Here is a 26,348-nt window from a genome sequence, read left to right as displayed (position 1 = left end):
TGCTGGAGGCAAAGAAATGAAGTTAATGAAGCAGTCATGGGGCAGGAAATTTTACAATTTCAATATAAGAGCAACAACTACTTGCAGAATGTGAAAAAAAAAGATCTTCCTATTTATCTGCCCAGTTACATCTGACATTCCTACAAAAAAAAAAAAAAAGAGGGAAAAAATAAGCGTAAACTTCTAAATTAATGCCTCTATTCTGAGAATTTTACTGATCTAAATTTCCTAAAATTTAGTTGAGTAAGTCTGTAAGCTGTTTTGATTTTTGCACAAAGGGAGAAGGAAAAGCACAGCACATGCTCTGACTTCGCGTCAACTTCCCTCTGTTTTATTTTCAGCCCAGTCACAAAACCACGGTCTTTGCTTGCCTCACTCCTTTGTTTTTCCAAAAGAGTATTCTCTTCTGTGTGAGGTTCTGATCCAAAATAATCAGTATTGGAAGTTGGGCTGTTTTTGCTTCATTTCTGTGGCCTGAGTCATTCTCTCCAAAACCAGGATGCCCTTAGGGAAGATACAGAGGAAATGATGTAATACTCTCTGGTCTCTTTCACGCTTTGGGGCGGAGCCTTAATGAATCTGTTTTCTAATTAGCCCGCAAGGAGCACAGTGGGGGGGGGGGGGGGGAAAGAGTCTCTTCAGTGTCTCCCTTCTCACTAGAGGTGCACACACTATTTGCTCCTTTGGGGAACACACTTGCCAGAAACAGTGCATAAATCTTCTCCGCATCACTGTCAAGCAGCTGGAAGCAAAGGTATTTTGTTATGCCTACTTTACCAATTAACTTTTAAGTGTTTTGAGTTGTTAAGAGTTTAAGTTTTAAGTGTTTTGAGCTGGGATCAAAACCAGAAAGTGTCACCTCCAAGGTCAAGCACTGCCCCTAGGAGAGGGAACTGCAGTGAAGGGGGTTGAGGGGAGGGGAGGGGTAAATATCTCCCAATTGCTCCACTACATCCCCCAAGCAATCCCTGCCTATGCAAATGAAGGGAGCAAGAATCTATTAGAAAACCTGTTTAGAACAGACTTCCTATATTAACTTGATAACCGTTTGTTCAAGATGCTTTTGAACTGTGGTGTTGGAGAAGGCTGTTGAGAGTTCCCTTGGATTGCAAGGAGATTCAACCAGTCCATCCTAAAGGAAGTCAATCCTGACTACTCATTAGCAGGGCTGATGCTGAAGCTCCAATACTTTGGCCATCCGATGCAAAGGGCTGACTCATTAGAAAAGATTGAAAAAGATTGACAGCAGGAGGAGAAGTGGACGAGAGAGGATGAGATGGTTGGATGGCATCATCAACTCAATGGACTTGAGTTTGAGCACGCTCCAGGAGGTGGGGAAGGACAGGGGAGCCTGGGGTGCTGCAGTCCATGGGGTTGCAAAGAGTTGGACACAACTGAGTGACTGAACAACAACAACAAACTGTGTGTTCAATTTCTGGGCACTCTGGACACTGCACAGGAATATTCAGTCTCGAAGCCGTGTAGGTATATCCGTTGTTTTGTTGTTTGTGTTTCAGTTGCTAAATCATGTCTGACTCTCTGCGATGCTATGAATTGTAGCCCACCAGGCTACAGGCTACAGGCTACACTTTCCAGGGAAGAATACTAGAGTGAATCTTAAGAATCTGCCTGCAACGCAGGAGACCTGGGTTCGATCCCTGGGTTGGGAAGATCCCCCGGAGAAGGCCAGGGCAACCCATTCCAGTATTCTTGCCTGGAGAATCCCCACAGACAGGAGCCTAGTCCATGGGGTTGCAAAGAGTTGGACATGACTGAGCTACTAGCACAAGCACATAAGCTTCCTGACCCAGGGATTGAACCCATGTTTTCAGAATCTCCTACACTGGCAAGTGAATTCCTTACCACTGAGCCACCTGGGAAACTCCTGGACACTGTATCATTTCCTAATTATAACCTTGAGTCAATTTTGCTCTTTTTCTCTGATATTTGACTTCTTGGGCTATTTGCCTGGTAAAAACTAGCAATCAGCAAATTCATGTGCTTTAATTTGTTGTGGGGAGGATCTGGAAAGCTTGGACCTGTACCACCACTTCAGCTACTGGTAAGCCATAGCACTTGGGGTCATTCAAAGTATTTGCTCAAATTCCCTTCTCTCTGAGCCCCAGGAATTTCGATCATTTTAACATGTGGCTCACCCTGTGGAAATGCTTTGTTCAATACGTCTGTCTCCTCAACCAGACCTCAGCTTCTTAATTCATTCTGATAACCCCAGCTTTAGAGGAAGCTCATGAATTGGCTGCTGGAACTAAACTAAGGAAAAGGAGAAGCAGGCGAGGGGTGAGGAGAATTTGAGGCTGGGGAGTGAGGTGGGGGAAAAATGCCTGAGGGAAAGAAGGGCAGAGTTCACACTGGCATCCCAGATGTCCTTGAGACTGCGAATGTCTGTTTTCAAGAAGGATCCAAAATCTGAAAGGGAAGCAACACACTAAAGAGTTAACGGAAAGACTGCGAGGAAACTGAATCTGGCTCATAAAGTCAACGGGTGTACCTCAACCAGTGAAATTGCTGGTCTGGTGTTTTAAAAGACCTATTCCTGGCTCCACCCTGGCCTAGGAACACAGAACTCTTGGGGGTGGGACCTCGGAGATTTTTTAACAAGCACCCAGGGTACTAGAGTTTGAAAAGCATTGATGTGGTCTTTCTCGAAAGCGTTTCACCCCACTCCATCCGACCCAGGTCCAATTTGTGTGAAGTCTTTTTGTTGAAGACCTAGCGTGGAGACATCAGGAGACTTCAGCATGTAAACTATGATGTCCTTTCATTCACTCTGTCCAGCGTCATTCCCCCCAACACACACTCACACACAACAGACATGCAAGGGTTCCATGTGCACACACCTCTGCAGGACCAGTGCCTGGGGTCACGTGCCTAGTCCCTTGAAAGGCCCCCTGTCTAGGACAGCCCTAATTGACAGTCTGAAAATTAGGCAGGGAGCAAACACAGATATTTACGGCAAAAACCCTTTGGACAAAAATTCCTTGTACTGCAGACCTTTGACTTCTGACTCTAGATAAAACTAAAAGAATATCTGCAAGAGGAAAATGAAAAGGTTAATTCTCTTTTCTAAAACTCACTACAGATTTGGTAACAGATGAACTTGCATTTTGCCTTCATTTTTTCCAAAGTGATTCATTCATCTTGGTTCCTGAACACCTGCTTAAAAACAGGGCTTTCTTCTCTCTGTCCTTAGGGTGTGCCAACCAGGTTTGAAACCATGAGGTAGGTCTAACACCAGGGGAGGGTTCGTGGAGGGGAGGAAAGTCTGATTTGATCTACATAATGTATTCATTGTTTAAAATCATACATTGCACCGAAAGCTTTGGTGAGTCTTGTGGTGTGAAACCGGGAACTTGGAGCAAGCTCTTGAAGCCAGAGTTTCCAGGCCCAAGGTGAATGTTGACATTACCGAGGCTGGAATCCCTGTTAATACCTAGGTTTTCCTTCCATGAAGACGGCATTAAGTTTGGGGTTTTCTTTCCCTCCAAGTTTTTCAGAGCAACCTGCAATAAAATGGAAGGTGCTCCCAGCAGAATTTATTTCCAATGACAACTGGCCCAGTGTTTCCCGAATTTACTCATTGGTCCAACTGCCTATCACTGTCCCCACTTCCCTTCTTCTGGGGCGCTTCTGTCTCTTTTTCTCAGCTCCTTGTCAGTTAATTCACATTTCCTGATTTGGCAAACACCACCACCACCCCACCTCCTTTTTCTTGGGTAAAACTTCCTGAGTTGACATTAAAGAGAACTGTTACCTCACCCAAGAGCTTTAGCAGGAAAATGGCATTTAGGTTTAATTACCTAAAGCCTCACAGTAGTTACCACTTTATAAAATTCAAGTGACTTTTTTCCAAGCTCCCCGTTTTCCAAAACTGTCTGGCTGGCGACCTCCGGGAAGGTGGGATGCTGCCCGGCCCCGGCCTAGGCACGAAGTTGGCAAGGAGGCTAGGGTGAAGGCCCTTCCAGTGCTCACCCTGAAACCCTGGAAGCAGCAAGGACTGCCGACCTCCAAGGCCATTCTGGGATCCAAGAGAAGGAGGGCATACATGGTAAGACCAGGGAAGAACAACTCCCTGGACTGTTTTAACTCAAAGATGGTGGCTCAGACAGTAAAGAATCTGCCTGCAATGCAGGAGACCCAGGTTCGATCCCTGAGTCAGGAAGATCCCCTGGAGAAGGGAATGGCAACGCACTCCAGTATTCTTTCCTGAAGAATCCCGTGGACAGAGGAGCCTGGTGGGCTACAGTCCATGGGGTCGTAAAGAGTCAGACATGACTAAGCAAAGATGCGCACCCAGGGGGAGGGAGGGGGGATATGTGTACATATAGTTGACTCACGCAATTGTACAGCAGAAACTAACACAACATTGTAAAGCAATTGTACTCCAATTTTAAAAAAAGGTGCACACCCTCCTTTGGAAAAGCCTAGAAGACCTGGGCCAGGGAGCTAGTCACACTGCTGTCTCACCAGCTTTCAGGGAGCAGTGGGGAAATGGCTGTTGTTGTCATATGAGGTGACCACAGCTTTCCCTAGGGCCCCTTGCAGCCACTCTCCCAGAGCTTGGGACTCCAAATGTTCTTCCTTCTTCTTTTTTTTCCCTTATTTATTTATTATTTATTTTTGGCCACGAGGCATGTGGGATCTCAGTTCCCCAGCCAGGGATAGAACTCACATCCCCTGAATTGGAAGGGAAGATTCTTAACCACTGGACCACCAGGGAAGTCTCTCTTCCCTCTTCTTGAAAGCTGTAGAACCATCAAGACATCTTTCTGGGAATCTGTTCAGGACCATGTTTGCTTCTCCTGGTGGCATCTGTGTCATCTCTGGTTTGGGGCAGAAGAGTTTAATTTTGATCCACTCCCCTGTGGCTGTGAGTCTTGGTTCAGTGGTGGCTTTTCCCAACTACAGATGTAGTCCCCACCCTGACAGGGACCATGCTACCCTTTTCTCTGCTTTGCTTTCCTCAGTCGTGCTTGTCACCACCTAACATGCTTTGTCCAGGCATCCCACTTTAGTTTTCTCCTATCTTCTGCCACCTGCTTCACTCTCTCACACATTCCCACTCTTAGCCTCTGGGACAGAAACCCCAGGGTGCAGTAATTTGGGCTACTTTGTTCACCTCTCCACCCCTGGCACCTAGAACAGTGCCTGGTATATCACAGGAGGTGCTCAGTAAGTATGTACTGAAGAGTGAATGGATTTGAGGAATTTCTGGAACCAGAAAGAAGATATGGGAAGGTATAATTTTGGATCAGGGAGAATCTAGAATACCCAGGCAGGTGGGCAAGGATGAGAAGGCATAGAGGAAGATAGAATTTAAGTGATGGAGAGCTGCCTACTTTGTCCCTGAATGCTTATAGTGACTACTAGTGATTAGATGTCCCTGTTGATAAGACATAAATGATCAAGTAAGTGTAGGCACAGAAAGTTTCCATGCTGACTTTATAGGTGCTCTTTCCCCTGCGCTGCTGTTGGTTCCCTGACACCTGTTCTAGACAAAGGCTGGTAATTAGACAAAGACTGGTAATCCTAATTCAGTAAAGTGCACTGTGACTGGATTCAAATCCCACCTCAGTAGCTTTAGGCAAGGCTCTGAATCTCTGTAGGTACCTGTTTCCCAATAAAGAAAATAAAATGGTGGGACCTGGCATTTTATAATTCTGCTTACACCTCCCAACTTCATGACTTGCTGTGTGGTTAGGTAACATGTCAAGTTGGTGGCCTGAAGGAAAACCACCGGGGCAGGAGGTGTCTTGACAAGTCACAGTTGTCACCGCTTCCCCAAACCATATCATTTTCATGGCCCAAGAGAGAGATTAAAAGTGACATGCTAATTTTGAAGCTGCAGTGAATTTAAAGTGCCTTCTTTTCCTAAGTGACTAAAGCCAAGCTTTGGAAATTAGAGCATGCTAGATGAGCTCTGGGGCTTCCCAGGTGGCTCAGTGGTATAAAAAATTTGTCTGCCAAGCAGGAGAGGTGGGTTCAGTTCCTGGGTTGGAAGATCCCCTGGAGAAGAAAATGGCAACCCACTCCACTATTCTTGCCTGGGAAATCCCATGGACAGAGAAGTCTGGCAGGCTACAGTCCATGGGGTCATGAAGAGTCAGACGCGATTTAGCAACTAAAAAACAAGAGAGATGAGCTCTGGGGGCTGAGGGATCTTCCATGGTCGAGGCACGCTGGATGTGAGGGTGGCTGCTACGTGTTCTGGTGAATCCACAGAAGTCTATTAACATGCAATCTATGAAAAATCTAAAGTGGCCTCAGGCTCTAGGCTTGTACTTGCTTTGCTGTTAACCCACTGGAATGCTGTCTCTGTCAATTACTTTTCCATTTTCCTGGGTTTGCTGGTTAAATGCTGTATATGAAACCCTTTGAATCATTTAAACGGGAGAGAAAAGTATAAACAAGTCCTTGCTTCACCAAGACATCAGACATACAACAATGGTTTTGATTGTGTGATCTTTAATCGAGCACACACTGTGTTAAGAAAAAGCTTTAAACAGGCAAACTTCAAGTGTTAGGCTTAGTGTCCCTTTATCTTTGGAGACGGCTATTTAGCAAAGACATCTTTCTGTGCCCCTTGCGGCAAGGGCAGATTCAAATATCTTCCTTCTTCAACCTGTAGAATCGCTTTCGAAATTATTCTGTTTCTTTTGGCTAGATGGTATTCTGTATCTTGGCTGAAACAGATCATTGGGCCACATGATTCTAAGTGAAAAAAGACAAACTTGTGAAAATTGGGCTCTGACCCCCCTCTGTAACATTAGCACTCATGAACAAATCCAATGTTGATGGAATTCCTTAGTTAATGATTTAGGAATCTCTACTCCACCCCCTGTACCACCGGACAGTAGCCTCTCTCCTCTCTTGGGCTTGGAACTAGTCTACAAACCTGAGGGCCTGGGTTTTCCAGTGCGTGGTCCTTGTGGGTTACCCCTGAGAGCTGTGTGAGTGCCAGCCTGGCCAAGCTGTAGGGGCCCAAGACAACAGGGGCAGCGCTACAGAAAAGCTCATCTGTGAGGGACATGATGTGATGGGCACAACAGCCCTACAGAAGCAGAGGGTGGTGGTTCATCTCCTGCAGGATTTAAAACTACCCAGAATGGCAGTGATAGAGGAAAAGACGGTATATGTCAGCCGAAGGGAGAGACTTGGCTTGTATGTGTGGGCTCACATTTTTCCCTGAGAGAAATGTTCTCCTGACCCTCTCTAGTCCCAAAAGCCCAGAGGAAGGATTTTGCTGGCAGGATTAGGGTTTTTAAATGTATTACTTTTCCCCATAGGCTTCTGTCATGCTATTAAAAATTGGACTCAGCATCCATGTCATCTTTACAAGTTATTTGTACGTGATATCTTCATGTTCTTTTTCCTACTTGCTGCCTATTTCCTATATGTGTGCTTATTTCATATATATATATACACATATACATATATATATCTTGTTTTCCAAGCTAGCATCTTTGCTGAATATTTCTTGAGCACCTACTATGTTTTAAGCAGTGCATATAGTATTGTGATGGAGAATGCCAAGGTTTTGACATTCTAATTAGGACCTCTTCAGTGATTTTTCCCCTTTATCTTCTCTTTGCTTCCCTTGGTTTTCTAGTTAATTTATTATGTGTGCTTCACATTCACCTTCAATTTTCATCTAAAAATAAGGTGCTAAAATATAATTTTCCAAATGATAAAACCCCGACAAAAACAAAATGAATAGGTGCTAAAGACTTTAACTTGTTAAATTATAAGGGAAAACCAGAAAATATGTTAAAACCAGTTCAAAGAAAATCTGCAGAACAAATATATATGTAGGCAATCTAGAATGCCAAGACGAATTTACAAATAGATACAAAATTTCCTGGCACACAGTAGGTGCTCAATAAATATTAACTATTTGTGATGAATATCTGTCCTACCTGGTAGTTCTTAATAAATATCACTAAATTAAGCCCGACTGAACAGAAAGATGGGTGGGACGAAGGGGGATGGTGGTCTGAGCCTAGCAGTAAACAGAGGGGCCACTTAGAGAAGACACGTCCTGCACAACAGGCTATTCTGCAAAAAATATTTGAAATGTTTATCTCAATTCCTGGAGTCGCTTAGACTTGCTTTTAATTCAGGATGCTTCTAAGACCAGACTAGACAAGTGGTGATGAATTTCAGTAAAAACCTCCTAAGAAGATTGCAGGTGTTTGCATGCCACACTTGAACTTCTCATTTTCAGGTAGAGAGGTGAAAAGGTTCTGGGGAGTGGAGCTGAAAGTGTCTTTTAAGGACTAGAATCATAAAGGGCTGTTTTGCTCCTAGGGATGGAAGGTAGAAGAGAAAAATCAGCACCATTGGGTGGCCGGGAGAGTGCCATTCCTGCCCTGGCTGTACTATGAACAGTGGCAACTGTCGAGACCAGCCCACCCTCTGTGTCTCAGATAACTGGGTGGACCATACTTTTTAAACTGCTCTGTGAAAGTGCTTTTGCAGTTTCAAACTGCAAACTGCAAACATTTTATTCAAATTTCATTTTTCACTGTTTAAATTGATTATTAAAAGCAAATGGTTTGATTAATGCCAGACAAGGCATTTTCCAGAGGCCCAGTTCACTGCTTCACCTTCACTCTAGTTAGGCGACTGTGGTCAGAGTGGCCCCAACTTGGAGCAGTCTCCCTGGGGAGTCCTGCTCTGCACTAGCTGTCATACAAGAATGGGATGGGGAAGGAGAGGGAATGTAAAATGCATGTGAGGAGTTCCTGTTCTCAGTATTTTCAATGCTCTACAAACAGCTGCAGCTGCTGCTAAGTGGATTCAGTCGTGTCCGACTCTGTGCGACCCTATAGATGGCAGCCCACCAGGCTCCCCCGTCCCTGGGATTCTCCAGGCAAGAACACTGGAGCGGGTTGCCATTTCCTTCTCCAATGCATGAAAGTGAAAAGTGAAAGTGAAGTCGTTCAGTTGTGTCTGACTCTTAGCGACCCCATGGACTGCAGCCTACCAGGCTCCTCCGTCCATGGGATTTTCCAGGCAAGAGTACTGGAGTGGGATGCCATTGCCTTCTCCAGCTCTACAAACAGCTCTTTCCCATTAATGATGTGAATTAAATGAACTGACAGGTGCATCTTTCTAATGTGAATCTTCCTAAAGGAGGGCAGTAGAATAAGTTAATTTAGAAAGTGAACTGGAAAATTAAAAAAAAAAAAGCACATGGCTTTAAATAATGAAAAGTTCTAGATAATGGTAATGGTTGTACAACATAAGCCCCTGAATTGTACACTTAAAAATTAAAATGGCAAATTTTATGTTATATATATTTCATTACAATTAAAGAAATTTTAAAGCAAATGTACACTCAGATTAAAGTTATATACTAAGTTTTCATAAATTATAGACTTTCCATATGTTATCTGTTAAATGAAGTTTCTTCTCCTGTCTTTATTTGGAGAACATCATGAGATCAAAAGGTAACTGTTTATAAAAACTGTTGCCATTTGCAACTACATTTATATCCAAATCAGAATTTTTTTTATATATTTATTAACTAAACCTAAATGCAGAAACACATTGGATGATGAGACTGTAACAGTTTTCCTTTAGGTCCTATTTCTGTGTTAAACAAAACCAGCTTCTTGGAAATGGTATTGTAAGGAGGAGTTTTAATTTTAACATGCAAAAACAGTTTATGTTAAAAAGGTCATTTTAGTCTGTCATATTTTAGGATACTGTTGAGAGTCCCATTGCTTAAAAAATGTTTTTTGGAACCACTCTACTACATCATCTTTAAAATTCTGATTTATTGTTATAATTATAAAATATTTAGTGTTTGAAAAACATTTATATTCTGTGGGTTGCTTTTAGCAGCCAATGAAAAAATAATATAAGGTATATATTTATCTTCAGAATAGGCAAATCCAAAAGATGGAAATATCCAGTAACTCTATTCCCATGTTCAACCAGTTACATGTAAATGTGTGTGTACTTAGTCATATCTGACTCTTTTTGAACCCATGAAGCCCTCCAGGCCTCTGTCCATGGGATTCTCCATGGCAAGAACACTGGAATGAGTAGCCACTCCCTTCTCCAGGGAATCTTCCCCACCAAGGCATTCACCCCAGGTCTCCTGCATTGCCAGTGGATTCTTTACCAGCTGAGTCATCAGGGAAGCCCTACATGTAAATAGTAGACACTAGTCTTCTGGCTCAGATGGTAAACAATCTACCTGCAATATGGGAGACCTGGGTTCGATCCCTGGGTTGGGAAGATTCTCTGGAGGAAGGCATGGCAACCCACTCCAGTATTCTTGCCTAAAGAATTCCCAGGAACAGAGGAGCCTGGCGGGCTACAGTCAGTGGGGTTGCAAAGAGTCAGACACAACTGAGTAACTAAGCACAGCACACAGACTTCTAATTTCTTAATGTCTGAACAAGAGTTATGCTAATTTAACCTTTTTTGGTCTTGGTCTTAGAAAGTTATTTCTTAAAATCCTTTTGTTCTAATTTAATCTTCCTTTTCTGAGTTACTGAGCTCTTTGAAAGAAAGTGGTTCATCCTTTCCAAATTATTTAGATCCAAGAGGACCATCCCCACCCCCAATTTTCATGCAAACATGATGTGTATGTGTTTATCTAGGGAGAAGGTCATAGTTTTATCAAATTCTCAAGGGATTTATGAGAAGTAAATAATTCCCTTCATTCTTAATCCTCCTTTTCTTTTTGCCAATGTAAATCTTGCCTATGAATCATCTAAAGAGGAATTCTGCTATGGACAGCAGGATCAGGACACCAAGAGAAAGAAATCCTTGAAAAAAAACATGTCCATGTCCCATGTGTTTCTTTCTTTCGGGATAAATTGCCAATATTGTGCTAAAATCCCAGGGTACTATGAGATAGAACTTGAATTTTAATTTACAGTTTTGAATTAAATATGAAAACATAAACCAAAATCATCTGAGAAAACTAAATAAATATATAAACTGGTGCAAGAGTGAGAAAGGGAGACTTGAATAATACATTTCATATTCAAATAAGCATCCAAGAAATTTAAATGATAACATATTAAATTTGTTTGATCTATTCCTTAATAGTTTGATATTATAATAGAAGAAAATATTTAGCTGAGACCAGGAAAATATTGCCCCTTTGTTTTTCAAGTGTAGACTCTGAGTTTTAAAATAAAGATATCTTTTGGGATTTTCTAAAGCAAGAGGGGTCAGAAGCTATTGATTTCCTCTTCTTTCCTGATGAATGCACATAAACAAACTTTTAAAGATAGTGATTTTTTTGTGGTTTGCTAAGATTTCCAGAAGATTCAAGTTAGAGGTAAATGATATTGTGCAGGTCACCTAACCCCTAAGTCTTCTTTGTCTCATAATACCCAAATTAATCAATATATCCAAATTACAAGATTAAATATGGTAATGATTATTACCATAGCATAGCAATGATTATTACTGTATGCTGCTGCTGCTGCTGCTAAGTCACTTCAGTCGTGTCCGATATTACTGTATGGTAACGATTATTACCAAAGCAACTCTCAAACTGGAAAGTTCTTTTTAATAATACTTACTTTACTGTGATATGTTATGCTACTTACAAATCCCCAAATGAGAAACAAGTGTTGAAGAGAAAAAAGATTACAACACACAGGATAACTGACTCCATACTTATTCATCAGGACATACTATAATGTATTTCCTTAACAGTCACGTTGTCTGTTTGTGAAGGTTGTCTTCTGTTTACTAACCCCTTACTGTAACTAAGATTCTTCAGCCACCAATTTCACACTGAGTGGAAATAAATTTTGGTCTTGCAATTGAGTAAAAACTATTTTGTTAGAAACTGGCATTACCAAGTTGAGAGTACCACAAAGCATTATATCCGGTTTATATCAAATCATTTTTTTTGTTTTATTTGGGATGGGAACAGAGTGTCCTTCATCCCTAGAACAAGTTAAGCTTAAATATTTCTTCAAATATGTATCTCAGTGACCAGACTCTAGCAAGACATTTCTGCATAGTATCCCCACCCCAAGATAACTGCTGTTTTGTTTTTTTGCCTTGCCACAAGACTCGCTGGATCTTAGTTCCCTGACCAGGGATAGAACCCATGCCCCCTGTAGTAGAAACATGGAGTCCTAACTACTGAGCTGCCAGGGAATTTCCCCTAGACAACTGTTCTAAACTTGCACACCTCCACCACTGCTATGGTGGTGCTTTAGTTCCTGGTGAAGTGAAGTGAAGTCCCTCAGTCGTGTCTGACTCTCTGTGACCCCATGGACTGTAGCCTACCAGGCTCCTCTGTCCATGGGATTTTCCAGGCAAGACTACTGCAATGGGTTGCCATTTCCTTCTCCAACAGATCTTCCCGACTCAGGGATTGAACCCATGTGACTCAAGGAAGCCCCATCTATGTAAGTAGCTGTAGTAAAAGCCCCAAAATCATTTCAGAGAGTTTGCTTCAAGATCTCTCTGCCTTGAAATTTTAGCAAATAATTACAGCCTTGTTCTTTCCACAGTCTGCAAGGAGAGAATGTGAGAGACAGGAGACGGATATGATTTGGTGCCAAAGAAAAGCACTGTTATCTATAGTACATGTATTAAATACTGTATGTAGTAGTGGCTCCAAGAGTCCTGACTGCCATCAACTCTGAATCCCTCACTAAACCCCATTGTAAAAATAGCATTTTACCTAATGCAAATCCCAGGAAAATCCCAAGCACCATCTTCCAGCCAAATTGCTGCCTCCTTAATCCTCTCGTACATAGAAATTCTAGAACCATCTCTGTCTGAATATAAAATACTATGTGTATACCCAGAGCCTAGAGTAGCCTCTGCTGTTAAAGAGTAGTTTGTTGAATCCATGAATACAATTACCCACTGACAGTCCATTTTAGAATTTATTCTATGTAAGCTGGTGTAGCCACTATGGAAAACAGTATGGAGGTTCCTCAAAAAACTAAAAATAGAGTTGCCATATGAGCCAGCAATCCCATTCCTGGGTATATATCTGGACAAAACTACAATTCAAAAAAATACATGCACTCTCATTTGCGTAGTTGCACTATTCACAATAGCCAAAACATGGAAGCCACCAAAATGTCCACTGACAGATGAATGAATATAGAAGATATGGTACACATATACAACGGCATACTATTCAGTTATAAAAGAGAATGAAATAATGACATTTGCAGCAATGTGGATGGACCTAGAGATTGTTTTATTAAGTGAAATTAGTCAGAAAGAGAAAGATAAATACCATGTGAGAGGACTTAAAGGTGGAATCCAAAATAGTACACAATTGAACCTATCTACAAAAGAGAAACAGATGCAGCAGAACAGACTTGTCGTTGGCAAGGAGAGTCACGGGAAGGTGGGGGAAGGATAGATTAGGAGTTTGGCATTAGCAGAAGCAAACTATTATACATAGAATGGAAAAGCAAGGTCCTACTGTGTAGCACAGGAAACTACATTCAGTATCCTGGGATAAACTATAATGAAAAAGAATGTATACATATACATAACTGATTTACTTTGCTACAGAGCAGAAACTAACACAACATTATAAATCAACTATATTTCAATTTTTTTAAAAACAGTTTATTCTAAAAAAATTTTTTAAATATGTTTTTTCATCTTAGCATTTTAATTTCACAGACTGACTTTAGACATCACTGTGGGAATGTGATTATAGAGCATATGCTGTGGGCTCTTAACTAAACATTATTTTTCTGTCTCACACGTGATCTCTCTGTCTTCCAATATCCCATAATTCACTGTTCTGGCTGTGCTCAGAACACACTGTTCCTACCAAATTGTGAGGACCGTAAGTGCTGGAATTTGGACTTAATCTTCTTTGATTCTGTACAGTATCTTACAAACAGCAAGTGTTCACACTGACATTTCTTCAGTTTTCAATTTCCTTCTCTAGGGAGCACTCTTTCTTTTGCAAAATGATGTTGTGCACTAAAAACTACTAGTTGGCGTGTTTTTCACTTTTCTTTTTGGCCACACAGTGTGGCATGTGGAACTTCCCTGGCTAGGGATGATGAACCTGCTCCCTCTGGAGTGGAACGCGGAGTCTTAACCACTGGACCATCAGGGAAGCCCTAGTTGGCATGTTTTCAGGTGAAAAAAGCAAAGGAAAGATAGCATGGTATAGTAGGGGGAAATGAGTATCAATTTTGAACCATTCCATTCTTCTTAGATCTCTGCTCAAAAATAGACATTTTTTAGATTACTAAGAAAAGAAAGGAAAAGATGACATAAAATGGAAGAAGACTAGAGAAGGGTCTAGTCCTAATTTTGCCATTCATTTAAATATCCTTGAATATCTCATTTTGCCTCTCTGCTTCACAGTTTTCTCTCTGCAAAATGAAAAATCTGCACCACATGGCTCTGAGGTGATTTCCAATACAATGATTCTAAAATATTGGGCCACTAGAATTTCCTTGAAGAACATCGGGGAAGAGTAAGGTCTGCTACTGGTCCTCAGCAGTGTTTTCCAGGAGGATGGATAGGTAACTGTGGACATTTTATTGGTTATCTATTGCTATATAACAAATTACCCACAAACTTAGGGACTTGGGCTTCCCTGGTGGCTCAGCTGGTAAAGAATTTGCCTGCAATGCAGGAGACCTACGTTTGATTCCTGTGTTGGGAAGACCCCTGGGGAAGGGAACAGCTACCCACTCCAGTATTCCGGCCTGGAGAATTCTATGGACTAGTCCATGGGGTCGCAAAGAGTCAGACAAAACTGAGTGACTTTCACTTTCACTTAGGGACTTGAAGCAAGAATACATATTTATTCTCCCACTGAGTTTCTGAGGGCCAGGAACCCAAGAGTAGCTTAGCTGTGTGGTCCTGAATTAGAATCTCTCAGGAGTTTGTAGTTAAATTGTTTGAGGGTACAGTCTTCTGAAAGCTTAACTGGGGCTGAAGGCTCTATTTCCAAGAGGGCACACTCACAGGACTCTTGACAAGAGACTTAATGCGCTCATCACATGGACCTCTCTGTCGGGGTGCTTGAGCGTCCTCGGGACTTGGCAGTTGGCTTCACTCGTAAATGAGCAATCTAAGCATGAGAGCAAGGACGAAGCCACAATGCTTTTAATGACTTGATCTCACAAATCACACTGTCATGTCTGCCACACTCTATCTGCTAGAAACAAGTTACTAAATACAGCACATGATCTTAGGGGAGAGAAATGAGACTTGACCTCTTAAAAGGAGGAGTATCAACAAACTTGTGAATTTATTTATGAATTTGTGAATTTATTTTAAAACTCCCACAAATATCATGTGCTGGTTAAAGCAGAGTGGGTCAGCACACAAGACACAGTAGGGAAGTTTCAACAATGAACATTTCTAGAGGGACTCACTGTTTTGAAAGCATCTCCCCACCATGTTTTCTCATGTGGATGTCACAACAACCTAGGGGACTAACAATATAAATATCCCCATTTAGCAATGAGGAAATGAAGGCTAGGTGACTTTTATAAGGTTACTTAGCAAGTGAGTTGTATAGCTGGGAATTGAAATCAAGTTTTGGGACTTTTCTCTTGGTCCAGTGGTTATGATGCCGCACTCCCAATGCAGGGGGCATGGGTTCGACTCCTGGTCAGGGAACTAAGATCCCACATGCTGCATGACCTGAAAAACAAACAAACAAACAAACAAACAACAAAAACCCACCAGGTTTTATGACACAAAACACAAGGATCTTTTCACTCCCCTTTAAAAGGGAAAATTGACAAAAAGCCTTTTGCAAAGACAAGTCACTAGCAAGTTTGACTGTTCCTTACTGCCTACTAATTTTTTTACCCATTTTATTAATTCCAATATCTATTGTCAACTTAAATACTTTTAAAATTACTTGAGGCAGTTTATAAATATTTAGACACCAAGCAGGAGAAGTAAATAGCTCTAGGTACCAGAGTTGACCACATTACACTTGGCAATAAGTTTGGTTCACATTTTTCTGGCAGCAAAGGTGAAAAGAGAAACATAATAGGCGACTGGGGTTTCACTTTGACAGGAGCAAGCACACAAGTTATCCCTGCCTGAAACTAAATTCAAGAAGGAATTTATCACATGGATCTGTGCAGAGAAAAGGCCACTTGACACTGTGGTCAGTATCTCAGTATCTTCAATTGTGTTTGTATAGAAAATACTCTCATTTCAACACTGTGTATATACATAGTGGACCTACCTCAGTTTTAACTTGGTGAATATATTTGAGCAAGAGGCTAAGGAAAATATGGCTCAGGCACATTGCCCTCTAATTCCTTTATGAAATTAAGAACGGAACCTGGAGAACACACATAAATAGATGGTTGCTCTGTCTGCTGGACTGTGCAAAGTGCCAGGAATTATAAGTGAGAGTGCTTGAATGACCTGCTAAATCTTATTTCTTTGCCTTGACATCCTCTGCCAGGCACCTATAATACAAATGTTCTATACTGTCAATTATACTAGGGGCTTTAGCTATAAGGAATAAGGAACGCTAACATAAAGTTACAGAAAAAGGTAAAATAAGGAAGTTGGATTACATGAATTCTTTGGGGGCCAAAATGCAAAATGGCAATAAATTTGGTTCACATTTTTCTGTGACTTTAAGGGTGAGATACCAATATGCATTCTTGTCCCCACAGAGGAGCCAGCCCACTTTGGCCTGGGTGTGAGAAGCAATGTTGCCAAAAGCCTAGGCCAATTTTTTCCCGCAAAAGGAATTTCAAGTATATCCAAGCTCCTGTGTGAGTGACTGACTGAAACCAAAGCTTTATACTGCATGACACAGGATTCTGGAATAGATAACTTTAGCCTGAAAAAAAGTTCAGGCAGGTGCAAGCAGCTGTCCAGTCCTGCCATGAAAGAACTCAAGTTTAGCTTCAGTAAATAATGTGCTTTCTGCCAGGATTTCGCCAGTGAGCTGAAAACTACACCGTAATAGTCACTCTAAAGTAAACAACTTAGTATACTTTTATTTAGATATTATAATACTTATAAATGTTTCTATTTACTAGTGGGAATCCTTCTTCCAGAATAGAATGTGAATGAAATACATAAAAATTAATAGACTTTATCTAAACCAGTTGGTTCCTTCCAGGAAGTAGATAAAAAAGTAAATAATCCTTCGTTTTAAAATAAAAAGCATTCTCTCTGAACACTGTTTACAAGCCCTGAGCAAATCAATGTTTACTTATAAGATTTTGCTGTCTTTTTATTATGTATATTTCTATAATATTTTGCTGAGAAGTGTTGCAAAGAGAAAAAATTAATGTACATGGAAAGAGTACGGAGAAATGAGTGTTACTCTTTTTGTGATGATTCAGAGTCCAGAAAAGGAGGCAATCAGAATAGAGAAGCTATCTGTCAGAATGTCTAGTAAATTTAGATGCTTTTCTGGTCCATTAGTTAACATCTTCATTACCGTTAACAATGCAGATTGCATTGCTTTTCCAATTCAACTGGACATTGTTCAGCATAATCCCTTTTTTACATCAAATAGAATTGTTAAGTATTAATTTTCATGGCACATAGAAAACTTCAAAAGTTGGAAAACTACTGGAAGATACTATTACAAAGTTGTCATTTAGAGTCAAAGAATAGGCTTCACAATTGTACAAACTTCAGGGCAAGGGGGAAAATTAAGAACGTCAATTGTGGTGGAGGAAATCTATTAGGGGATTGTATGAACTGAATTAATATTTACCAGGAAGAAAAGTTGGTGAAGTCCTTCTACAGAGAGAAAAGGCAAAGCAAGGCTGTTTTCCTGCACTGGGGAAGGAAAGACATTTGAATACAGCTGGAGCACAGGACGCGGGGAAGGGAGTGAGAGTGGGGTGGAAGGCTGGAGAGGTGGGTAGAAGCCACATGCTCTAGAGCCTCACAGGCCAGTTAGAGGTCCTCTGCTGTTTAGCCCAGACTCCTCCTCAGGCCCAAGTCAGCTCGCAGCCTCATCATTTCTTCCTTGACTGCAGGCCCTCAGGGCTCTGCTAGCTTTCCTCCCTTTGACCACCCACCCTTTCTCTTGCCTCTAGAAGGTGGTGCCCTCAGCTCCCAGCTTTTTGTTCACTGTAAGACAGTGATTTGTTGTTCAATGATTTTCAATATGAATTGTGATGATAAAATGCTTGAGAATTAATAAAAATAACAGAACTGTATATAGAAAATTTTAAATTTAAAAGTAACATAGTCTATGCTTTTGGGGGGATTTTCATTTTTGTTTTTTGGCTGCACTACAAGGCTTCGTGGGGATCTTAGTTCCCCAACCAGGGATCAAACCCAGTCTCCCAGCAGTGGAAGTGCAGAGTCCTAAACACTGGGACTTAGGCCTGGGAATTCCCCATGATTTACATTTTTAAGAGATCACTCTGGATATTCAACAGAGAATGGATTGTAGGAGGTAGGGGTAGAGTAGAAGTAGGGAGAAGGTGGGAAGGTAATGCAGGTACCTAGACAGAGGTGATGGTGCCCTGTACTGGGATGTAATTGGAGATGTGGTAAAAATTATTAGATTTGGGACATAGTTTGAGGACAGAACCAAAAGGACTTGCCAATGGATTAGATAGGGCTGATGATGAAAATAGAGGACTCAAGGATGAAACACTGAGTACCGAGCTGAGAGCTGCCCTGTTCACCAGGCTTTGCCCTTTCTAGCAATGATGCTGTTGCAGGAAGGAAGCCAATTCTGACTCCATGTTGGAAACTTTCTTTGACTTGCTTTTCATTGCTTTTATTATTATAATTATACTCAATGGCTTGCTTGGAGGATCCTGCCCCTCTGCTTGACTGTAAACCAAAGTGCCTTTGTTCAGCTCAGAGAAGAGTTTGTCCCTGCCCACCTGTGAATAGAAGAGATTAACACCCCCTTTCCAAAGGCTGGTTATTCCTTTGCAGATGTTTTGCAAGACTGAAGACTCTTTCACTTTATTTCCCCACTGTGTTTCCCTCTCTACTCTGTCTTTTGACTTTAGTTCCTCATTGCTTCTTTCTCTCTGGTCTATAAAAGAATCTGGCATCCAGACCCCCAATAAGATGGTTATTTTGAGGTGCTAGCCTGCCATTTTCTCAGTCTGCCGGCTCCCTGATTGAAGTCTCTTTCTTGCCTTCACACCTCATTTCTTGGATTCATTGGCCTGTCATGCAGCGAGCAGAGCAAGTTGGAACTCGGTAACAATCCCTTCTAGTCATGTCTTTGGGCTTGGAGATGAAGTGCTGTAAATAATTGAAAATATTTAAATAGAAAAATGACACAGTCATCTTTCTCCTTTTCCATTAGGCTTACATTTCCTCCAGCAGAATAACTTTGTTGGGTGAGACAAGTATGGCTGCTATCCAGGAAGAATGGGTGTGAGTATGTGTATGTGTGCATGTGTGCGGCACTTGTGCGCACGTGTGTGGGGAAGAGGAATGATTCTTCTCTCCTGTTCATAGTACGAATTGCTTTACTTGGCTAGTTGTCTTTAGAAAGCAGAGAGCTGGCTCTGATGTGCTGAAGTGCAGGGCTAGAACACGGACGAGATGGGAGTGAGAGGAAAATGCTGATTGCAGTCGGAGAGGTAAAAGACAGAATGATTCCCACTTGACCCTACAATACCCCACTACCTTCCATCCCCAGAATCAGTCCTGTGAAAAACACAAGATTGCTGGAGGTCCCTTCCTTCTCTGATGGCCTTGCTGCACTGAAGAATCAATCAGAGGGCTGATTTGGGGCTCAAAGAAATGGCCATGGTTTTTTGAATCTTCACCACTTTGGCCCCTGCTTGTCCAAAAATTTATTAATTTAAGGATCTCTGAAGGCAGAGAAGCCTCCTAAGGAATGCCCTGCCTCCACAATCTGAGCCCTTCTGCTGAGTTCACATTCGGATCATGATGCTGTAGATTACCCCCGGGGTAAAATTAGAAATTGTATAATTTTATGTGTTGTGTTTGGTCTCTCAGTCATGTCCAACTCATTGGGACCCCATGGACTGTAGTCCGCTAGGCTCCTCTGGCCATGAGGATTCTCCAGGCAAGGATATTGGAGTGGGTTGCCATGCCCTCCTCCAGGGGATCTTCCTGACCCAGGGATTGAACCCAGGTCACCTGCACTGCAGGTGGATTCTTTACTATCTGAGCCACAGTAAATCACTTCAGTGTTGTGATGCTTATTTGATACCAGGAATTGTGAAAACAGGTTCTTCGCACTTTAAACTGCTGTGATAGCTCCTGAATTAATGAGCCTATGAGTCCATCAGGGTGCAGGGGAGTGAAAGTGTTCTTTCTGCCTCCACTGAAGAGTCTTTTGTTGAATCTGTCTTAAGTGGAGCTTAGAGGAAATAATTTGACTCCTTGAAATGGCAGTTTTCTGTCATAACCAGTAGAAGCATCACTTCCTAATGTCATTGCTTCAGCAGAATAGAAAAGTTGCAAATGTTGCACAGTGATCTCTGCTATAATTACAGGAACACAAGACTATTAGTCACATTCCTACCTACCCCACTTCTAACAATGCTCTTTTTTTTAAAGCACTAGGTAGCTGGGAGTAGAAGTGGATCTAAAATTTTGCTGTTGAATGCAGCTGTTAAGTATAAAGTTGTGGATGCTGTCCCTGTGTTAGAGCAATATTCACTAGACTCAATATCAGCCTAGTGGCTTAGGGGAAAAAGGCAATACTTAGGGCATTTACTTACTCATTTGCTCTTCTTAATGTTTCATAAATGTTGTAAGGAAGTTGTCAAATATGAACTGTTAATATCTTATTCTTTACCTTGATGAATGACAAAAGCTTTTACTTTAGCCAGTGACATTAATATTTATAGTCTATTTTCTCTTAAGCGAAACATTTTCCTTTGTACCTAATATAAAGTTGGCTACCCACCATACCACACCCTTGTGGCTCAGTTGGTAAAGAATCTGCCTGCAATGTGGGAGACCTGGTTCAATCCCTGGGTTGGGAAGATCCCCTGGAGAAGGGAAAGGCTACCCACTCCAGTATTCTGGCCTGGAGAATTCCATGGACGAGTCCATGGGGTGGCAAAGAGTCAGACATGACTGAGCGGCTTTCACTTTCACCCACCACACCCTCTCTGAAGTCAAGGTCAACAATTAAAGAACTTAATACAGAGGCTACAATTCATTCTAGCATTCCTTTAACAAGCAACATCCATTTAAAATAGCAATAGAACTTTCAAGGTCCTGATGTTATTCAGTCAGGGACTCAAAGCGATCACTTCGTTGGATCACTTTCTTGGCATACATTGAAGCCTAAACGTAAGATGTGTTCTGTGGGCAACTGTCTGCTTATTTTCTTTCCTAGACGAGTGGTTAACCCGTGTTGCATATCCTGTGTTTATAGAATTCCAGAAAGGTTATGTCATAGAAATCACTGGGGGCGGGGTGTGTATGTGTGTGTGAGTGTGTGTGTGTGAGAGAGATTGATTTATAGAGAGAATGTAAACTGAAACATCTTGAGGAGAAATCCATCAGTGTATAGACACTGAGAAGATGGAAAGAGAATGCTGGCCTTAACTTACAGGTGTTGCCTATTGTGGGTACTGTTTTCTGTTTTATAAGCAAAGGAGAGTAAAAGGATATATTCAGTGGACCTAAAGACTGTTATACTGAGTGAAATAAATTAGAGAAGGAGAAACATTGTATGACATCCCCTATATGCAGAATCTAAAAAGAAATGATACAAATAAACTTACAAACAGACTCACAGACTTAGAGAACAAACTATGGTTGCCAGGGAGACGTATGGGGAGAAGAAACAGGTAGGGAGCTTGGGATCAACATGTACATGCTGCTATATTTAAAATGGATGACAGCAAGATCCTACTGTATAGAATAGGGAACTCTGCTCAATGTTACTTGGCAACCTAGATGGGAGGGGAGTTTGGGGGAGAATAGATACATCCTTTGCTGTCCACCTGAAACTATCACAACATTGTTAATAGTCCAATACAAAATAACAAGTTTAAAAATAGGTTAAAAAAAAAAAAAAAACCTAAGGGGGAAAATAAAAGGAGCTATCCAAGGGGTAACAGGCAAAAGAACAGCAAAGAACAGTCAGACACACCAGGTTATGAAGTTTTTTAACTTTACAAAGGGTAGACTTTGTAAAGTTAAAAAACTGCATGAAGCTGTAATCAGATACAAAAAACCTTAATTTACATTAAAAAAAAATCAATTCATTTGGTCAAAAAATCTGAGGGTTCTTTAATAAGCATCAGCTTCTAAAATAAGCAGACTATGAGGGGAAAAAATAAAATTTATTAGAAGGAAAAAGTCCCAGAGGAGCTTATATATTTTTAACATTGCCTTAAATTGTTAAAAAAAAAAAAATCCTGAAGAATTTAACTACTTTTTGGGGGGAGGGGTGCTATTTAAAATGTAACGTTTTGTTTGTGATTTTAAAATCACAATTAGCACAATCACTGAAGAAAACATTTCTTCTGATATCCATGAAACAGCTTAATGTTTTAATTTACCTAAACCACCAACTGAATGCTACAGGCCGCTTTGAAAACATTCCCTAATCCTTGGAAATACCGTGCTTTCTCTTATATTCTTTAAAACACTAATCCCTGGAGAAAACATACCTTCTCTCATTTTCTATTCAATGTTTGCTATTGTTGTAATCTAAGTAAGGCCTCTCTGAAAAAAATGCAAAAATTAAGTTTAGCCCACAACTGGGTCTTGCATCCTGTGGTCCTGGAATTTTTAAATTTCATTCAAAACACATATTATAAACAAAGTCTCCCAAATGACTATCTAGAGAGGAATGTGGCAAAAATCCAGAAACTATTGTAATATTTGGAACTAACATAAGCACAAATAATCACTGCACTTTTTTAAAGAAGGGATTATGGGTTGCAGTTTTACTAACCCTATAGGGGATTTATATGAGATGGACAAAGCTGAACTCCAGACTAGTTGTGTGCCTCCAAAAGAAACGAAGCCTTTTACAGTGAATGAAGAATAAATAGAGGTATTAAAAAGGAACTTCTTATATAAAACTAGAAAGTTTGAAGCAGTATGCCTGACAAGTCTGTTGTTTTAACACATTGCTGCTAAGTCGCTTCAGTCATGTCTGACTCTGTGCGACCCCATAGACGGCAGCCCACGAGGCCTGGGATTCTCCAGGCAAGAACACTGGAGTGGGTTGCCATTTCCTTCTCCTTTAACACATTAGTTAGGTGATTATTAACAGTGGAGGCCGATGCAGGGTGGGAGGGCATCATGGGGAGAACAACAAAGATCAACACCAAAAAATGTCACCAAGTCAGGAAAATTCACATTTTAGAGACAGGAAGACCACTGCAGTTACTGAAATACAAATTAAAACCATTAAAGAAGTTAATCTGTCAAATCTATTGAAGAAGAATTAAGACTAATCATTTTAGAGGTATTTAAAATCTAAACTCCTAGGGTAAAGCATAAGACAGAGAAAGCTGTATTATTATCTCATAATATGCAACCTGACCTGAAGAAACATCGTATTTCCCTCCAGGGCCAAAAAAATGAAAGAAAAGAACTCCAAAATAGGAAAAAGACTGTGAAATAAATATTGTATTCCTCAAAAAAATAAACTATTTAGGGACAGGGCAGGGGAGGGAAAGTCAGCTAAGAAGCTGAAAACCAGTCACATTTCAAAATGATTCCTATGTTCTAGGCAAAATTTAGTATAACATCTTGAGTGTGTCTCATTTTACACCTTAGTCAACTGTAAGGGTATACATATTTATCCACTCTTCTAAGGAACTCTTCTGTTTAGAAGAGCACCCTTATCTAGAGGATTCACCCTGAGTTTCATGCTAGTGTCATCACCATTATTAACACATAGTACAGATACTGCAGATACTGAGGGTATCTATTTTTTTTTTTTTTGCCCAAAGGTAATTGAATGTGAGTAGATTTTACCACCTCCATAACAGTTTCAGTTTCAGTTTTAATATATCATTCTGAGAAATTTTTGTGAACTAATATAGCATTTTAGGCTGTCTTGCTTTTAATCATCATGAAAAGGCATCATTTCATGGGGTAGAACAAAAGAAAAAGATTTTCTTCATATAAACTCTACTAATTTTATAATATACAAACAGGAATTGCATTATCCTGGTAAACAGCAAGCCACTTCTCAGAAAAGACAGTTAAGATGGGCTTTTAAAATAGTGTAGTAATCACTCCTCTTACAAACAGATATTTCTGAATATTAGCTCTCATAATATGTGACCAAACAGGCGAAATGAAATGGGAAGTTACATATTGTGATTTTTTTTTTAATGAAGCTGAAACACTTAGGCCAAACTTAAACATACACCAACTCCCTTCACAGTATTTTTTTTTTTTTTACTGAAAACCTCTTAATGAAGAAGCAAGGTTTTTGGAAGAGCAGGAATGGCATGAAATTATAGGTTACCTGGTATAAGCAAAAGGGTTCTTGACTTGGAGGCAAAAAGATGGCATGGAAACTGGTTTGTCCACTTCTGACCTCGGTGTTCTTGGTTAAAACACTTCCTTCACCTGTGAAATACAGATAAAAACATCTAACTCCCAGCACTGGGTGGGAGGGTTGGGTGGGGCTGTGGGGAGATGGATTATAAACATGAATAGATGTTAAGAAGACTTGTCCATTTTTAATAGGCATTCAGAATGTGAATGCTCATCACTTTCCTTTTTCTATGTAAACTTTACCAAAGAAAGGTAGAAATATCCAAGTCTATACTTTTGAAAGGCCTCAGTATCCACATCCTGCTAGAGTCTAAAGAATGAACTTAAAACTGTAAAGGTTGTTGCTCTCTACTTGTATTGTTTGAAAAGCTTTTAAAGAGAATTACACAATTAAAGTACTTCCGAGCAGTTTAAGTACAATGAAAGGAATTTACCATTAAGAGTGCAGTTGATCTAAATAAAATCAACTTCCCTTTCCTCTTAGCATTTTTCACTCCTATTTAATTTTTAGCCTAGCTTTCATCATTGTTTAAAATGGTCCTCCTTATTTGTTTGTTTTGTGCTCAGTTGCTCAGTCGTGTCCTATTCTTTGTGACCCTGTGTACTATATCCCGCCAGGCTCCTCTGGGATTTTCCCAGCAAAAATACTGGAGTGGTTTACCGTTTCCTCCTCCCAGGGATCTTCCTGACCCAGGGATCGAACAAAAGTCTCTCACGTTGAAGGCAGACAGCCACCTGGGAAGTCCCATTAGTTTGTTTACTCTTTTATTATCTAAGTCTCCATCTTTGAACTCAAGTTCCCTGAGGGCAGTGATCTTGTCTTACTTGCTCAAACCAGTCTTCACGGGAGCTTAGAAGACTGCTGGGCTCATAGGAGGTGTTCAGGAAATGTTTCTTTTTGAATCAATGGACAACAGAGGAATAGATTCAATAAGATGAAAGTAGAATAGGATCAATTGAGTCATCAGGGCCTTGAAGGGTATTTGGTGGAGTAGAGGCTATAAGGAGGCAACTGAGGACTTCTCTGGTGGTTCAATAGTTAAGATTCTGTGCTCCTACTGCAGGGAGCTCTGGTTGGATCCCAGGTCGGGGAAGTTTCACATGCCATGAGATGAGACCAAAAACAAACAAAAAAGCGAGGTCAGTTCACTTATGCAATGTTAAGGACCATCACCCTTGACACAAATATAATCTCAAACCTACTATGAAGCTAGAGGGTCAATCAACTGACATAGTGATGACTATTCTATGGAGATTATTAGTTATTTGTCCACATAGCTCACTCTGCCTGCAATGCGGAAGAACCCCAGTTCGATTTCTGGGTCAGGAAGTTTCCCTGGAGAAGGGATAGGCTACCCACTCCAGTTGTCTTGGGCTTCCCTGGTGGCTCAAATGGTAAAGAATCCTGCAATGTGGGAGACCTGGGTTCGATCCCTGGGTCAGGAAGATCCCCTGGAGCAGGGCGTGGCAACCCACTCCAGTATTCTTACCTGGAGAATCCCCATGGACAGAGGAGCCTGGCAGGCTGCAATCCATGGGGTCACAAACAGTCGGACACGACTGACCGACTAAGCACACACATGAATAAGGTAAAGGTTATGATCATATGGACTTTTAAAGCATCTAATTGAAAGTGAAAGTCACACAGGCCATAGAATTCTCCAGGGAATTTCCACAAGGGAAGCTGGCTCTAATTGAATACAATTAAATTTTAGTTTTTTTTCTGCTTTTTTTGTTAACAGCTTTATTGGGATATAATTCATGCTAGCGTACGTACATTCAATCAGTCCGGTTCAGTTGCTCAGTGGATGGTTTTTAGTCTGTTCACAAAGTTGTGCAACAATCACCACAATCAAGTTTAGAACATTTTCATCATTCCAAAAGAAGTCCTATAACTTTTAGCAGTC

At 40.9% G+C, this 26,348-nt stretch overlaps 1 protein-coding gene and 1 long non-coding RNA gene across 13 annotated transcripts in view; one reads left to right on the top strand and one right to left on the bottom strand.

Moving 5' to 3' along the window:
* RBPJ (recombination signal binding protein for immunoglobulin kappa J region) overlaps window positions 1–26,348 on the top strand; it is a 242,818-nt gene that overhangs the window by 87,890 nt on the left and 128,580 nt on the right. Inside the window, exon 1 of one of the 8 annotated variants that reach the window (XM_086406242.1) lies at window positions 611–754. The exons of 6 other annotated variants lie outside the window; for them this stretch is intronic. The gene's annotated coding sequence lies outside the window, so the exon portion shown is untranslated. Of the gene's footprint in view, window positions 1–610; window positions 755–26,348 lie in introns of those variants that run through there. One more of the 8 variants, XM_086406237.1, reaches the window with a different exon arrangement.
* The window catches only part of LOC147370865 (uncharacterized), a 34,372-nt gene continuing 14,490 nt past the window's right edge, over window positions 6,467–26,348 (bottom strand). For 2 of the 5 annotated variants that reach the window (XR_015165512.1, XR_015165510.1), the window contains exons 4-6: window positions 24,410–24,513; window positions 14,971–15,654; window positions 6,467–6,729 (exon numbers count right to left, since the gene is read on the bottom strand). This is a non-coding gene — a long non-coding RNA (uncharacterized LOC147370865). Of the gene's footprint in view, window positions 6,730–14,970; window positions 15,655–24,409; window positions 24,514–26,348 lie in introns of those variants that run through there. The other 3 variants (XR_015165514.1, XR_015165511.1, XR_015165513.1) reach the window with 2 other exon arrangements.

This window comes from Bos grunniens, chromosome 6, assembly GCF_055505025.1.
Source record: "Bos grunniens cultivar Pamir isolate PY7600 chromosome 6, Bosgru_T2T1.0, whole genome shotgun sequence".
Classification (NCBI taxonomy): Eukaryota; Metazoa; Chordata; class Mammalia; order Artiodactyla; family Bovidae; genus Bos; species Bos grunniens.
The sequence above is the reverse complement of the archived record's forward strand: the minus strand, read 5'-3'. Positions and strand labels throughout refer to the sequence as shown.